Consider the following 16,789-nt stretch of genomic DNA (forward strand, 5'->3'; position numbering starts at 1 on the left):
TTGATAGCTAACTATTCACAAATTAAACATTATTTTTAAAAATATGCATTTGTCTTCTAATTCAAAATGTACATCTTTATGAGATTATTAGTGCTATAGGTGAGATGCCTGCTTATTACATGTAATCATAGGCAATGGATAAGGAATGCATTGTTCTTGGTTCTGATTATTCATGCACATGTGGGACCAGACGAATATCCTAAACCATTTTTCTTTCTTTTTTTTTTCACACGAAAAATTTTGGTCACAGATAATCTGGGGTGCAGTTTTCTTTCTACACCAGTTTGAAGAAATGGTTGTCAAATATTGACAAATTTGATCACAAAAAGTGGTTCACATATTTTGAGTGGCAAATGTATAAATAATTATCAATTCTTATGAACCGATAAGTACCAATTATGTAAGCAATTCATTTAACATGTTTGAACCTGATCTACTGCAATTTAATATTCTACTGAGCACTGACTTTTAACTTATATCAATTAGTATAATCTAGCTAAAGCTGTTTTCTTTCTTACTGGCTGTAGGGAAGATTGATGATGATTATCTTAGATTACTTGCTTAGATTACATCTAAAATACATGCTGAGATTACATTTAGGCAGACACAGTGAGTTAGGTTAGTTCTGTCCCTAAGTGTAAGCATGTAGTTGAACATAGAGTGTTTTTTCTCCCTCCCATAGTTACGCAGGTGATCCATCCTGACATAGAAAATATAGTATGATACCTCAAAAGTTGCTACTCTTTTCAGCCTATGATGTGCCACAGAACAGGTGCGAGGGAAATTATGTCAGATCAAATATGTCAGATATCTGATCAAAATGCTTCCTTTTATTTCACTGTTAAAAATCTGAATGGCAGAAGCATTTAAAAAAAGTATAGGCATTTCTTATTGAATCTATGCAATGTATTTATACATCTGTGGTGTCCTGGTGTCAGCTGCAGAGAGTGCTCCTGAAGTTCCAGGGTTTAGAGGTACTCTGGGAGGACAAACCTGTCTGATGCTGCTGATCTCTATCAGCTTGGTTCATCTTTTTCTCTCATCTTTATAATGATAAGATCCATGACAATGTCTAAATAAAATTAAAAGGAGGAATTGCCATCTCATATTTTCTTTGGGCACTGTAATGAACACCACATTCTTTCTGTCTGTGCTGCTGTTGAGCTAGTCATTCTCTGTCTCTTATCTGTGCAGCTGATTAGTCCTCCTTGCTTTACACTTGTCCTCTTTCAATTATGTTATCTTTTTTTATTAGTTATCAAAAATTAAATGGTGTAAACTATTCTATCTTCACACAGCCTATTCAGAGAAAATAAGGAAATAGTGGTAGATAACTAACATGTCAGATAACATACAAACGCTTCTTCTAAATGAGCCATTTGACAAGTTCTTAAATCCCTATGGCTATTTTCTATCTGATTTTATATATTTAAAGGCCAGTGATGCCTTTACAACAAAAACTGCACAATTAATTCATAAATACTATCTAGCAATCAGTTTTAGGGATTTATTTAAATCACAGTGATAGAAGTTTGTCCAAATTAACATGTGCCCTCCAATCCAAACTCAGAAAAATATTTATGATAAATATATATGAACCACAGCAACATACTAAGCAAAGTCTGAGTATGTCTAGCAAAACACATTACCTTAAAACATCATCTGTTCTTGACACATTTTGACTTTGAAATGAACAATCATAATCTGAACAGAAAGCAGAAGTTGTTTGTACAACTAAAGGTTTTCTGAATAAAAATCTATAATTAAACTGCAATGATAAATGTGTACTGATTTCAAGAGTTGAATCCTGCCCATTTTGTTAAGAAATCATTTATTTTTCTTTTGCAGTCTGTTATTACTATGGATCCAGTTCCTCACATAATCCGTTTCTGCTCTCTAGAGTTACGCAACATCGCTGTTATAGTCAGCCTACCCTATAAAGAAGCACTATTTTTAAAATAGGAAACCAGAATGAAATGCAATGGTAACTACTAGCCCACAATAAATATTTTACTACTAGGTATATAGAAATCTGACATTTATTAGGACCTTTTGGCCCAGATTCTCACAGTGCTTTACAAATACAGTTCAGCTTAGCCAGTGTGACACTACTGAAGCACAACCAACCTAGAGCGGAGTGCGGCAGCTATTTTGCTCATGCTTGACAGCTGTTGGTTATTATGACCTGTTTCTTTTCTACACTTATTTTTCTGGAAAGTGTATTAGGGAGAAATCCACCCACCAGGAGACAGGCAGAGACCATCTGCCATGACTAATTTCACATTTATTCTGGGCGTCAATTGTACTAAAATCCCAGAAATGAAAACCTAGTTGCTGTTATAACTTGAGCCAGCTGATGTAAAATGAAGCAATACGTTCAGTATCTTTCCATGATAATATTGATGAATACAGACCTCCGTTAAGATCATATTGATATTTAATACCTTTCCTCTTTCAACCTCAGGTCCTTAGAAACGTTTAGAATTTTAATCACATAACTCAGGGTCCTACTTGCTGCATGAGTTAAGTGTGCTCAGGCTTAAAACACTGATTAAAGATCTGTATAGTAGCTTAACATAGACAAAGGGAAATGGGAACATGTGATCTGTAGTCAGAACGTATAAATTATTCTAACTTTAGACACATAACTGAAGTACCTATTTTATATTAATAAAGTAGTTACTTTTCATTTATGCTGTAGTCAATGGAAAGAGATAGACACTCCACAGGAAAAAAATATCAATTATTTCTAAAGAAATGTCTGCCTCTCTCTTACTTTACTGATTACAGAGGAAGCATAGTGTGAATATGTTCTTAAACTGCATTTTATCTTACATGTGTGCCTATGATATAAACCTGTGGAGAGCCAGACTGCTTAGCTCAGTCCTCTGCATTGACTTAAACGGGTTTATATGGTCCTACCTGTCTGGATAAAGATTCTGTGACCTCCTGGATGAAATCTTGCTCTTTGAAAGAGATTAAGACTTCTCTCACTAACATTTCTAGCCTCAGAATTTTATGTTTTTTCTATAAAAAGAGATGATGAATAGTCCTTTGATACACTTAAAATAATTGTTCCTCTCAGAAATGTGTTTTTGCTGCTAGATGTAGTCTTAGTTTCCTCCTTACTTACACTAGTTAACCCATTCCTACTTGCCAGCAAGCTATAAGAGAAATTTAAATAATGTCCATGTTGATGTCATTAATTTCCTTGTTGATCTCATCAATTTTTTAAAGTTTCTCTGCTTTGAGGTAATACGTGTCTTTGTATATGTAAGATAAAGTATTTTGAAGATGTGAACTGAATCATACACAGCAAATTTAAAATTGATCTGTCTGTTATCCAACACATTTTACGTGAAGCAAATCAATTAGAGCTAAACCACAAGCAATTCTAAATGCAGTAACACAGCAGCTCAGATAATACATGACCAAATCAATAAGAACAAGACAAAAACATAAGTCAGGTTCAAAAGTTCAGAAAAAATTGATTAGGTAATGATCATGTTAAGTAAAGAATGAAGGAACATTTCCATACTTTTACCATACTTTTAAACTACATACTTATTTCAGTAAAAATCAAAAACAAACAAACAAACAAACAAAAAAAAAACCCCAAACCAGCTAATACAATTGAAAGGTTTTTGCTTGTCCATTTGGGATTTTTTTAAGCTACTTGGGCCAAAATTTTTGAGCTACATCTAACCTTCAGGCTTTGATTTCCATTACCTTAATGCTGATCCCCAAACCACAAAATTCACTCAGCAACTAGAAGGTGAAAGGAACTGAGGGGAAACTATACAGAGAGTGGATTAGGATCAAGTAGGTTTGCATTTGCTTCCCTCAAGCTACTCTTTAAATTATTCACCCATGTATTATACAGGTCTCAAAGATAAGAAGTCAGCAGCATATGTCACAACATTTTGGCTTCCTGCCCTTCTACAGCCAACGTTTATGTAGTCCTGTAGTTAGAATTGAGCCTGGAAGGCACAAGATTGATTACTACTTGATAAAGCAGCTGCAAGTTTTAGGTACAAATTCTAAGTTAAGGTACTTCTGGGAAAGGACTTTTCAAGTGATTTGAGAAGGGTGAGGCTTAGGTTCATTTAGGTTACCAGTGTAGATAGAAAACACTAAGTATCTTGAGCCTTGCAGTCAGTAGGCAGTATGCTGGAAGAAAGCGATCTTGAAGTTTGTACATACTTTGTATCTTCAATTTCTTTTGCTGTTGAGTGGAAAGAAATCTGACTCACATACTAACTCTTTAACTTACCTGCCTTTAAAGCAGCCTTTGACTTTCTTCAAGAGCACAACTTCTTAAGAAATTTCTATGAGAAAGTTTTCCCAAAAGAAAATTAGCAACACATTATGGAAAAATCAATTGAAATATTGATAATATATTAGTGAAAAGTAAAGGAAGGAAAGTTAAACAATATTGCCTTTTATGAATTAATATTATGTTAAGTTTTTATTTCCAGTATCACAAATATTTTAACCAAATATTATTCATAAACTTTATAAATGAATAATAATAACAACAAAAACCAACAACAACCTAAACCAGGTTCTTGTCTGGCATAAACTGAAAAAAAATCTATTAATTGCATTGAAGCAAAAAAATTTCAAGAGGTTACTAAGCCGATGTTCTGACTATGACGTTTTAATAACTCTGAGAAAAATGTCTTTTTTTATGCCTAGACCTTTCAAACTGCTGGTAGCTTACCCCAATTTTAATGGGAGCATTAACAGGTCTTATTATCCATAGCAGTGTCCGCCTTTTCTGAAAGAAGAGTGAGAGACCATCTCTGTATAGAACAACATACGCCTCCTTGATCACAGCCGTTCTCTTGAAATCCAGACAAAGAATTTAAAATGAGCAAACTTACCTATGAGGTGATATGTATGTTGACTTTAGAACTTAAGAGGTACAGAAAGAGGAAGTTTATATCACGCTTTATACGACATCTGACAGTGAATCTCTTTATACATGTGAAAAGTGCTTGGGTTCTAAAATGATTTCATTAACATTAACCCTCAAAGTCTGTTGACAGAGTAATAGAAGGAAGCAGTCTCATGCACTCCATAAGCACGAGAAAGAAGATATTGTTGACAGAGGAGGTACAGCTTCAGCTAAAGAAATTGCAGCTTTCAAGGACATACTAAATCAAGGTCATTAGATCTAAGAATATTCCTTAATTGTCCATTAACTTTCACATTCTTCTTCTTATCTCTAATATGAAAGTACTGAGCTGACTAATTGTGCACGTAAGGTGAACAACAGTACTAAGAGATATTCCAAACAACTTCTGGAGGCATAATTAAAAAAAAGGAAAAATTCCCACATAAAATACTCTGAAAGTATTGACCCTAGTCTGAGTTCAACTGCAGACCAAAGGTTACAGGTTTGAGCCTGTAATGAATGTGAAAAATATGGAGATGAATGACAAATCATTCTTAATAATACTAATATGCATCTAATAGTACTAATAAACCCTGTACTCCAGAATGGGGTGGGGGGTGGCATGGAATTCTTTCAGAGCAAGTTTCTTTTTAATGTTACAAATAGGAAAACCTGAAAGATGTAAGAAACTACGCACAAAAATAATATAACACATTATTCAGTATATGATTGCAGGAAGCAACCTCAGAAAATCACTTTAATAGAATACTATGTTCTACCTTAAACTAGCCAAACCTTCATGAGATTTACTCCTTACATGAATCTAGTCCAAGACTTCGCTGCCCTGATGCTAAAAAAACTTTCCAGCATGGAGAAACTTTCTGTTCCTGGCCATCATACACTTATTTTATTCAAAAGCTTTTTCCCCTCTCTTCAATTCTTTCTTTCCTTCCTCTTCTAATTACATCCTCAGGACTTTGTTTTGTTTACTGCAGAAAAACTTTTTAGATCTTTGCTCAACACTTCTTCATTACCCAGATTATCTGCCCGTTTTATTTTGCAGCTCTTTCAGTTTCAGTTCATTTTTTTTTTTTAACACAGGTGTTCAAGACAGTATAAGACATTGCAAGCTAAACTGTCTAAACAATATTTTGTCCAATAGCACAGTTTCCCACATAACACTTCTAAAATCACATCTATTTTTTCATACAGCTGTCATATTTTCAGTTTTTAGTAACACAGGAAACTGCTAGTATGTCAGACACTTCTATTTCTAAGTCACTGCCAATCGACAAATTTCTAGTTAACGGTGAAAATATTATTATTAGTTCCTCTTCACAGAGCTTCATGCTTCAGTTAGATTCCATCCCATTTCTATTACTATAGTCCTCAAGATCATCATATATTTCTGCATGATATGCCAATTGTCCTTTATATTTACTTGCCTTTTAACTTTGTGTCATAAATAATTCTCATCAAGGATTAACTTTTGTGCCAAATTCATTAATGAAAACATTAAAGATCCATTGCTGGACTAGTCCTTGAGGAACTATGCTACTAATCTTCCACTAGTCTGATAGTTTCCATTTTAATACTATTTCAGTGATTTTTCTTCCTCTTTGCATGTCTTCTACTAAGTCATGTGCCCCATCTTAACAAATCATTTCTCACAAAGAATCAGCTCACATATTCTTTTGAAATCCTGGAAAATTTGCAGTATATTTTTACATAAATTTTTCATTTAACAAATAAAACTCTAAGATCAGTCTAGGATGGCACACCATTACTAATCTGTTATTAGATTATATTTTAATTTGAAAGGATTTAATTACGTTTTTCTTTGAAATATTCTTTTAAAACTTTAATAATATTGGTGAAACATAGGTAAGTTTGACAGTTGCCAGGATCTCTTTGCCTCTTAGTTACAGTATATCGAATACCTGAAGTCTTAATTTCACTTATACTTGAGTAGTATAACAGCTGCTGTCATGTACTTATCTGCAACCTCCTTTCTTTCAACAGAGACAAAGTATTTATCAAGTATTATTTACATTTAGATTATCTTCAGTTGTAATCTTTTATTCACTATATCAACATTATCTTCCTTCCTTTTTCTCTTTACTTTTATGAGTGAAAAAATGTTGAGATTTCATTTTCTCAAATGGTCTACTATAAATTTACAGCTAGCATTTCTGATCTATTTTCCAAGCTTTCTGACATAAATGCCTTTTTTCAATAACAGGTTCGTTAAAATACTCTTTACCTCCTACCGCTTTTGCAAGTAATTCTATATGTCTCAAGGATTTTATAGATTCATATTCTTTCTGTAGCCTTCGATGGACTTTCTCCCCTTACACATATATTTTACAAACACAAAAGTCAGAAAATAGTTCTCTGCCTGGGCTCTAAAATCCAGTTGACTTTAGTTACTAAATCCCTTACTTTTCCTAAGTAACTTTGAAACATAAATTCTTAATTTCAGAGAGACTTTTTGCTTATACTTCCAAGTTAAAACATGATGATTGGATGTAAATTTGAATTTCTATAACTGTATCATAAATGTTCCTTACTGTTTACCAAATAAAACAGAGAAAATAGTGTTGCATCTTGCAGGTACCAGAAGCATGTGGGGCACATATTTATCCATTCTCTTTTTGTCTTCAAAGTACATGCAGTAAACTAATCTAACTATTTCACTATACTATTTTATTACTGTTATGTCCAGAATCTTGCTTATGGTCAATGAGGAACAGGACCTGTTGTTAGTATTGTTGAAATCTTAACAGTTTAATTAAAGATATGTTACTTAGATAAAGAAGAAGAATACGTTTATACAGAACAGTTGCAAAAATAGAAAAGAATAAGCATTAAAATATGGTTAACATTTCTAAGCACACTTAGTTTCTACCCCATTTTCTGATTGTATGTGCACCTTTCCCCTGTTCACCTTGGTACTATGGTCATTAAATCTTACTGGAATCTTAAAACTATGATGGTATCATATACAGGAAAAGGAAAATTAAACAACTACAGCCATCTATCAACTAGAAAAGTAGCTGCCAAAGTTAAATCAAGGGAAGTAAACCTGTAAGCAGGTCAAGAGCAGTTCAACGGGAGAAAACTCAACAAGCCTTTGTCTGGAGCAATTTCAGTATTGAGTCTGTGGCCTGTTACTAGTCATGGCGATACTGCACTATAGGGCTATAAGGTTGCATTGTGTTTATGATAACTACAGTTACTAGAGTGTAAAAAATTACTAGGGCTCCTCGCTTCCTGGTCTTTATTTAAAGCATATGAAATTATTCTAGGACTTTGTGATGATTTGCATTTCTTAAAGATCTGGTTAATCACCTTCTGTTTGATTTTTTTCTCTCCAAAGCCACCGCCCTAGGTATATTGCATGTACAAACGACTAAAAAATAGACAAAATTTGCAGGACTATGAAAATGTTAGCCTTCTGGATTCCCCGAATAAAATCTGTTTAGGATACAAATTTGTATCTTAAACTGAATACTGTGATTTGATTTTAATTTTCTTATATGAGATTGGAAAGAGAAAGGGCAATTTCAAACTGTTCTTTCAATCTCAGATATTAAGTTACTGTATTTTATTAAAGGCTACTTTGTTGCATGTAAGTTAATTTAATCTATTAATGATGTCTAAACATACTCAACTTAGTAAAATACTTTTGATAGAGTTATGATCTATTTAAATAGTATAATCTAAATTTTATTAAAATTTTAACCCTCGTTAATTTCTAATTTTCAGATGCTTTTTCACTGAGTCAGTGTTTTAGAATTGTAATTATTATTGCATGCTTCCTATACAGGCACACAATGCAACCCCAAATATATCTTTGTTATCATGTCATTCAATGTAGAATTAGTTGAAAAAAAATGAAAAACTGTCTTCATTCCCTTTAATATGATTTACTGTTCGGTTGAGATAATCTTTAGGGGGACATATCTGAGCTTTTTCATATTTATTTTCAATGTTTAATTGCACACAAACATCCTGATATTCATATATTTGAACATCATAAAAATTACAGGAAGACACAATTTTTGAGAAAGTGCCAAAGTATTAAGTGTTGAAACAAGTTTTCCTGAAAACTGAAGTATATGCTTAAGCACATATTTTAGTATCTCCACATCTTCTAGCCTCTTAAGAGGTCTGGTCCTTTAGTAGGTGAGAAATCTTTAAAAGATACATTATGCTGGGGGAAAGAAATGTGGCAGCACACAAACTTGAAATGGATAAGAGGCAGTTTCAATGTGATTAATTCCCATAAATCTTTCATAAATACTGCAGGACTCAGTGTGGAACAGTCATGCATTTCTTGTGGTTCTTCTCACAGCATTTTTTGCTTTTTCAGTTGGTTTAGATTTAATTATTATGTATTTTCCTATTGATGCAATATTTGATTTTTTTTCAGAATTTGTGATATAAATTAATATATTAACACTATATCTCTTTTTTAGGGGCAAAGAGGAATCCCACCTCATGTACAAGTAAAACCAAGATTTTTTTGTTAATATGACTGAAATCTTAATATCTAGTAATTATTAGTTCAGATCCAATTATTACATAAAAAGAAGAATGCGGTTGAAAATCATTTACACACACATAGTTGCTAGCTCCTTTCCCATTGTTATGCTCAACATTTCCAGGCTGCCCTGGCTCCTAAGGTGGTGTGGTGACAAGGGTCCCAGCAGTTAGCATGTCAACAACTTTGACGTTGGTTCTTCCTCACTCTATGGTCCACTTGGTGTCATTTTTTCATGCTTGTTAGCACCCTTTTACAATTTTGTTCTTTCTTCACAGGTCCCCACATCCAGGTAACATCCTAATCTGCTGTATAAGTTACTTTTCAGTTGTGTGAGATAGTATTTCTCTCCTTTCTTTGCTACCCCCAAAATCACTTTTGTCCAGCTGCGAGTTGTCATTTATGAAATAGACTGCAGGTGAGTTGTTTATAGCTGTGGGGTCTGCAGTGCAAAGCTGGGACCCCACCGCTTGTCACTGTACTCCTCTGCAAAGCATCCTATGTCTCTGCTTCTCAAGGCCTCTACTGTCCTACCAAGACTGTATTTCTTTACACTTTCATTCAAGAGTGTGTAAAGAGTCATAAATATCTTAATCTGCCTATAACTGCTAGTTCCTCTCAGATATCTGAAACTAACATTTCACCTCTCAGATGTTAACAGAAGTAAAATAAATTAGCCATAAATACCTGACCAAGTAGAGGAGTTACTGCCACAGCTAAACAAAGTTACAGGTCAAGAAATTGCAAACAGGGCAATCCTGACAAATCTCAGTCCTGAGGCTTTCCCAACTTCCCACAGAGCTAATGGCCTCTTACTAGCAATGGCAACACTGTGTTTGGGACTACACAGTTACACCATATTTTGGTAAGGTATTCATTAGTGGTACTTAGTATCTTGATTTAACATCCTCAGAAAGCTAATCTTAATTATGCACAATTTCCCCCTTCATTTCATTATGAAACCATTTAAATCAACATAAAGTCATTTTAAATGCAGATCTTAGAATGTTTGCACAAGACAGTCAAAGTATTAAAAAATAATTCCAATCAAATTGACAGATGGCAGCACTTCCCATGCACCTTAGTGGATGTAAGTAAAACAGGAAAAAATAATTTGGCACCCAGATCTTACATATTACCTATTTAACATATTGTCTTTAACATTTTCTGCTGCATTTCCTCTGTCTGATCTGGTATCTGGTAGAAAAGATATCTGCAAATTTCTGATCCAACTCATGAGTGGACTTGGCTCACCAGAGATACGATCCCTTCTGACCAGTATCTGCACTTCTTGGCTTTTCAGCTGCACTTTATCTCCAAATTGTTCCACTGCAGGGATGAAGATGATACTTCGCACTTGCTGCAGATGGGCTGGGACATATCTGGGTCCACTGGTGGGTAGATCGCTCTCCTATATTAAGAGTGATTCCTATTTCACCTTCCTAAGGAAAAATTTTTGTTTCAGACTCCTGTTGAAATCTATTTGGTTTTGGCTTTTTTTTTTTTTTCTCCAAAAGTATTTAAATACCATTAACAGAAGGCTAAAAAATTTTACCTTAACCATATGAGTTCACAGAATTAAATATTGTTAAAACACACCTCATGTAATCAAGCCAACATTTGGATGCCAGGAGAAATAAAAATGTAAGCAATAAGCATGTATATTTTCAACTCCCCAGTGCTGAATATTCCCTCTCTTCCTCTGCTGTCTTTTCTTATCATCTGTTCAGTGTTTCAGGTTCAGTTTGGTTGCATTGGAATACAGCCCATTGTTCGAGGCTTCATAAGACGACTTTACAAAATGTTATGGAAGTCAGGAGCATCTGGCTGGTTTGGCTGAAACTCCCTAACAAACTTAGTTACTGTGGGAGCTAAAATAAGATAAGAAGCTGAAGGGAAAGATGATGTTAATGAAGAAAGTTCTTGGCTTTTGCACAAGCAAAACAAAAATATAACCCATTTCATACCTTTACAGTTTTACCAAACAAAATGCTAGTATGTCTCAGCAAATAAGAAACACCCACTATATATATCACCAAAGTTACTGAGCACTAAGAATGAAAATATATATTTTTTTAAATCTAAGATTTGCTTCCAATAGTGCAAAGTCATCCTGGGTGTGCTCTTTCATTTCATAAAATATAAACATTTTTATGTCATATGTATATTTACCTTAATTTTATGGTTTCAGATTCTGAAGTTTTAAATGAGAATGCATAGCCATGGTTATGGTAGGTTTTGGTAGGTGGCTCAGTTTTAAACACTGAAGTGGACTTTTTTGTTGCACTGTAGAGATTTCTCTGCATATTTACATGTCAATATTATCAGTCTGACTGGGGGAAGGCAGACAAGTGTGCCAGAAACTTTCCGCTGTTGTAACACTCCAGGCAGAATGTGTTCCTTCAGCTGTTTCCTGAAGTGCAGTCCTGTGTGTTTAAGGCAGGACAAAGGAACATGAGTACCAGAGAGAAGAGAAATAGAGCTTTGTTAAAAAATGCGAGAACTAATGCTCCTGAACAAACTAATCCATGTTTTATTATAGTATTTATTACAGTAATGTCCTGAGATAGAGTTCATTTCCATCCTAGTGAGTGGTATGATGCTATGTTTTGGATTTAGGTTGAGAATGAAGTTGATTACACACTGACGTTTTAGTTGTTGCTAAGCATTGCTTATAGTAAGTCAAGTACTTTTCAGCTTCTCATACTGACCTGTCAGCAAGAAGGCTAGAGGTGCACAAGAAGCTGGAAGAGCACACATTGAGGACAGCTGACTTGCTATAGCCACTCATAGGAGGGTTTTTCCATGGCATTGTCGCCCTTCTCAGAACTATTTATTTCATAGACATATTTCTCATGAGTACTCAGTGCACAATTGTAATGAAAATGAGTCAGTGCTGTTGATTTTTGATAGAATAATACTTCTTCTTAATACAACTTTATTTACATTTTTTCTACCAATCGCACTTTGAGTAGAAGCAAAATTTCTGCATTTTCCCAGATCCCTTTTGAAAAGTGCCAGATAATATCACTTTCTAAGTCATACAAGCCTTTTATTTTTTCCCTTGTGGTAAGAGATATTTAACATTCATTGATACTAAATCTCCTTGTTATCCTGTTATCTTTGCACATCTCTTATGTAGTACCTGAAAATTCCCTGGTTGGCTCAGCTTCCAGACTAATCCAAGTCACTTTCATTGCTCTGCAAGTGTCCCTATTTCTGTAATCACTTCTGTTTTAAGATCTGTAATAACTATACAGAACAACAAGCCCCTTATTGAAGAACTCACTAACATATTTCTGGTAACTTTTTGCCGTGATGAAAATCAAACATTGACCCAACCTAGGTTTTCTGTCCCCTAGGCAAGTTTGCTTTCTGCTTTATTACATTTTATGGGGTTCAAAGGTAGTTCAGTACGTTAGAAGCCTGCAAAACTATAAACTGGTTCTCCATTATTCTGAACTTTTAAGTGCAAGAGGTTTGTAAGATTTTTTTTTTCCCTACAAAGCCGCAAACAGCCCACATTTTGCTATAGAAATATGGAAGTATGGAAATACCAGCGGATGAGCCTCACTTGGGTCTGGTTTGACTGGTCCCTCAGGGAGCCAATTCCACAACTGGCCGACTTCCATGTGAATGCAGATAAGGCTGCTGATATAGGTCACACACAGAAGGCAGAACTTAATCCCTGCTCTGCCTTGGAAACAGAATTTAACTCTCAGCAGTGACTTTATGGACACTTAAACAATCTCTAAGAAGAAATGTCAAACACTATAAATGGTGTTTTCTTCACCCAGACCATAACCTCCTTAGATCTCTGCTCTTTCTAGCTTTTCTCAGACTTTACGTGCTTTTCTAAAAGAAGTGAAGCTGCAGCTAGACCAGAACACAACAACGTTAACGCTGGGCTGTTGCTTACAGCAGAAGACCTCTGCCATGATTTCCACAACCAAAACTAGTGGCAGGTGGAGGCGAACCCAGCCTCTGTACAATCAGAAGTTCCCATGGTAACAAAGGAATGTGAAAGGCCTCTATGAATGTTAAGTAATAAACAATAAAAATGGCTTTAAACATGGAGACATCTCAACATATAATTCCACCTCTACATTAATTTCATGGAACAGTTGCTATAAGAAGGAATAGTACTATCTTAGTCTAGTCAAAACCTAAACTCAAGCAACTTCTAGTTACAGCCCTTCAGGCAGAGCAAATGAAGAGAATGGAAAACTCAGAAGTGAGGAGTGCTTTATGCAGTCTTTTCTGAGTGTTCTGTACATCCAAGAATCAGCCCTCTGATCTCTCCAGCTGAAATGGGGCAGCCTGAATATGACCACAACCCACTGAACAATTCCTGTTGTCACATATCACAATGAAATTAAATGGTACTTTTCCTGGTGACTTTTCAAGTAAAGGAATATGTTTCTTTACTGTCAGTTTGATGGAGACTGTATTCCTACAAGGCATATTTAAAATGTCATACATTCTACTCTGCACTATCCACATCCTGGACACATTTGGATATTGCATTGGTGTTTTTCAGCTATCTTCTTGGATGAGAAAACTCACACATCATGAAAAGACTAATAATGCTCCAGTTCTATACCTGTGCAGACAATATGTAGGTGTAGTATAAATTGTTTAAAGGTTGGTAATATGGATAGCTCCTGTAGACCTCGTTCGATTTTATTTGCCTGCAGTCTTTCAAAGCTATCTAGCAAATTACCCCCTTTCTTCAGCAGTCATGTGATGAACAGTACAAACAGGTTACTGTGAAAGGCCATAGCTAGTGATCTGTGAAACAGCCTTCTCATTCTCTGTTAAATCCACATTTATTATATTAGGTTTTCTAGATGTTTTTACATATGTAGTAACCCTACATAGCCAATCTGAGATAGTTCATGTCCTTTTGGACATTTGCAAAGAACATAAAAATTGTTATTTAGTATTTAGGAAACTTTCTGTGCAATCATTTTACAGGAAACTTATATGAGAGGTCCAGATTCTAACTCTGGGCTGGTATTGATTCAAATGAAAAAAGCTCAAGGTGATTTGTCACAGGCCTTAGACCAGAAATTACTTTTGCCACGCTTCCCTGTATTGCTGGGATCTTAACGACAGACAGTCTATAAAAGTTCGTGGCTGAGGGTAAGCAGGGCCCACCAAAACCCTGACCGCACAGTGACTAGTTTGCCATATCTACCAGACAGACACGTTGTGCCTGTCTCCCTGCAGACTCTACAGGCACCATTAAGATTTTCTGCCTGGATACTATCTATAGCAAATAAGTGGGAGCTGTGAGAATGGCTATCTAACAGACTATCAAATACATACTCGTATTGCTGTACAGGGAAAGACAGAGAGGTCAAATGCCATGCATCTTCTAAACATATAAGCTAGTTTAAAACTTTCCTAGAAGAGTGGATAGTCTCTGCCAGCGTACAAAGGTCAAGAGTGCCAAGAATACTCCAGAAACAGCTCTTATCCTGTCCCTACTTCCAACATAGTTATCCACTCCATCTTTATCAGAATGAAGTGGCTGCCAAGCTTCCAAACATGACAAACATACACTTTGTTTGATAAACAACATATATCCTGCCAGATATTTCTTGGGGGACAATGAGGGACTGAAAAAGCTGAATCACTACTAGAACCATCATAAAGTTGTAACGTCCACCATAGCCTCACTGCACAACACTTTTCACATGACTTAGACATCCATAACTTTCCGCACGTGACTCATGATCCCCACTTAGAAGAAGCGGTGCAATAGCAGCATCTAGACATGCTCTGAATTCATATGACCTACGGACTTCTGCGAACAACACTTTTGGCAGAACTGCAGTAATTGTGCTTGTGTGGTCCGATCCTGATGAGACAAGCCTGCTCTTATTCTCCACAAGAAGAATCCTCTCTGATGATTCTTCTTATCTTCAGCTTCTCAAACTATAGACTCAGAGGGGCCTATGGCAGCACTGTAGTCACCCACTTACAGGAAACCTGCTCAACAATTCTGACCACTTTCCAACAAGTCCTAACCAGGGACAGAATAATGAAACAAAACCTAATTGTTTCTTCATACAAAGCAAACTTCAGGTACTGAACCAGGCAGAGAACAGCAGCAAATAAGTATAGTTTATTGACATGTTAGAAACAATGGAAGCACCAGATAATGGTCACGTAGGAATTACGGCTTCTCACCCCAAAAAGCCTGACGGATCAGTAGCCCAACTGAAGTACATCTACACCAATGCACACGTAACAAACAGTAACTTGAAGTCATTGTGCAGCAGGAAAACTATGATATGTCACATAACTAGAGTACCGCAACGGACAGCTGCAAACCCTTCAGAATGGGTAGGCAAGGAAGAAGAAACGGTTGGGTAGCTATGTGTGTTATGGAGTGTTTGGATTGTCTAGAGCTTAATGATAGTGACAATAGGGTCGAGTGTTTATGGGTAAGAGGGAAGAGGAAGGCCAGCAAGGCAAATATAATGGTGGAAGTCTGTTATAGACCACTCAACCAGGATGAGGAGGCAGATGAAGCAGCCTGAGAAATGAGCAGCCTGTAGAAATCTCACAATCACTAGTCCTTTTTTCTTGTGGGAGGCTTCAGTTTACCAGATGTTTGCTGAAGCTACGATACAATAGAGAGGAAACAGCCTAGTAGGTTTCTGGAATGTGTGGAAGATAACTTCCTGACATAACTGGTGAGTGATCCAACTAGGGATGATGCCTCATTGGACCTGCTGTTTGCAAACAGAGAAAGATTTATGGGCGGGTGATGTGATGTTTGAGGGACGTCTTGGGCACAGTGAACTTGAAATGATCAGTTTTTGATTCGTGGATAAGTGAGGAGAAGGGTCAACAGAACTACTACCTTGGACTTCCAGAGGGCAGACAATGGCCTGTTTAGGAGTCAGGTTGACAGAGTCACTTGCGAGGCAATCCTGAAAGTTAAAGGAGTTCAGGAAGGCTGGACATTCTTCAGGAAGGAAGTTTTAAAGGTGCAAGAGCAGGCTGTCCCCAAATGGTGAAAGAGAAGTTAGCAGGGAAGAGGACTTGCCTGGCTGAACAGAGAGCCCTGGTTGGGCCTCAGGAAAAAAACATGAGAGTTTGTGACCTTTGGAAGAAGGAGCAGGCAACTGGGGAGGACTACAAGGGTGTCATGAAGTTATGCAGGGAGAAAATTAGAAGATGGACAGGAAGAAGTAGGGTGTCCAGAGAAGCAGTTGATTCACCATCCTTGGAGGTATTTAAAAGGCATGTAGATGTGGTGCTTAGGGTTTAGTGATGGACTTGGCATTGCAATGTGGATTGTTAGATTTGATGATCTTAAAGGTCTT

This window comes from Cuculus canorus, chromosome 1 (genome assembly GCF_017976375.1).
Source record: "Cuculus canorus isolate bCucCan1 chromosome 1, bCucCan1.pri, whole genome shotgun sequence".
In the NCBI taxonomy this organism is placed as follows: domain Eukaryota; kingdom Metazoa; phylum Chordata; class Aves; order Cuculiformes; family Cuculidae; genus Cuculus; species Cuculus canorus.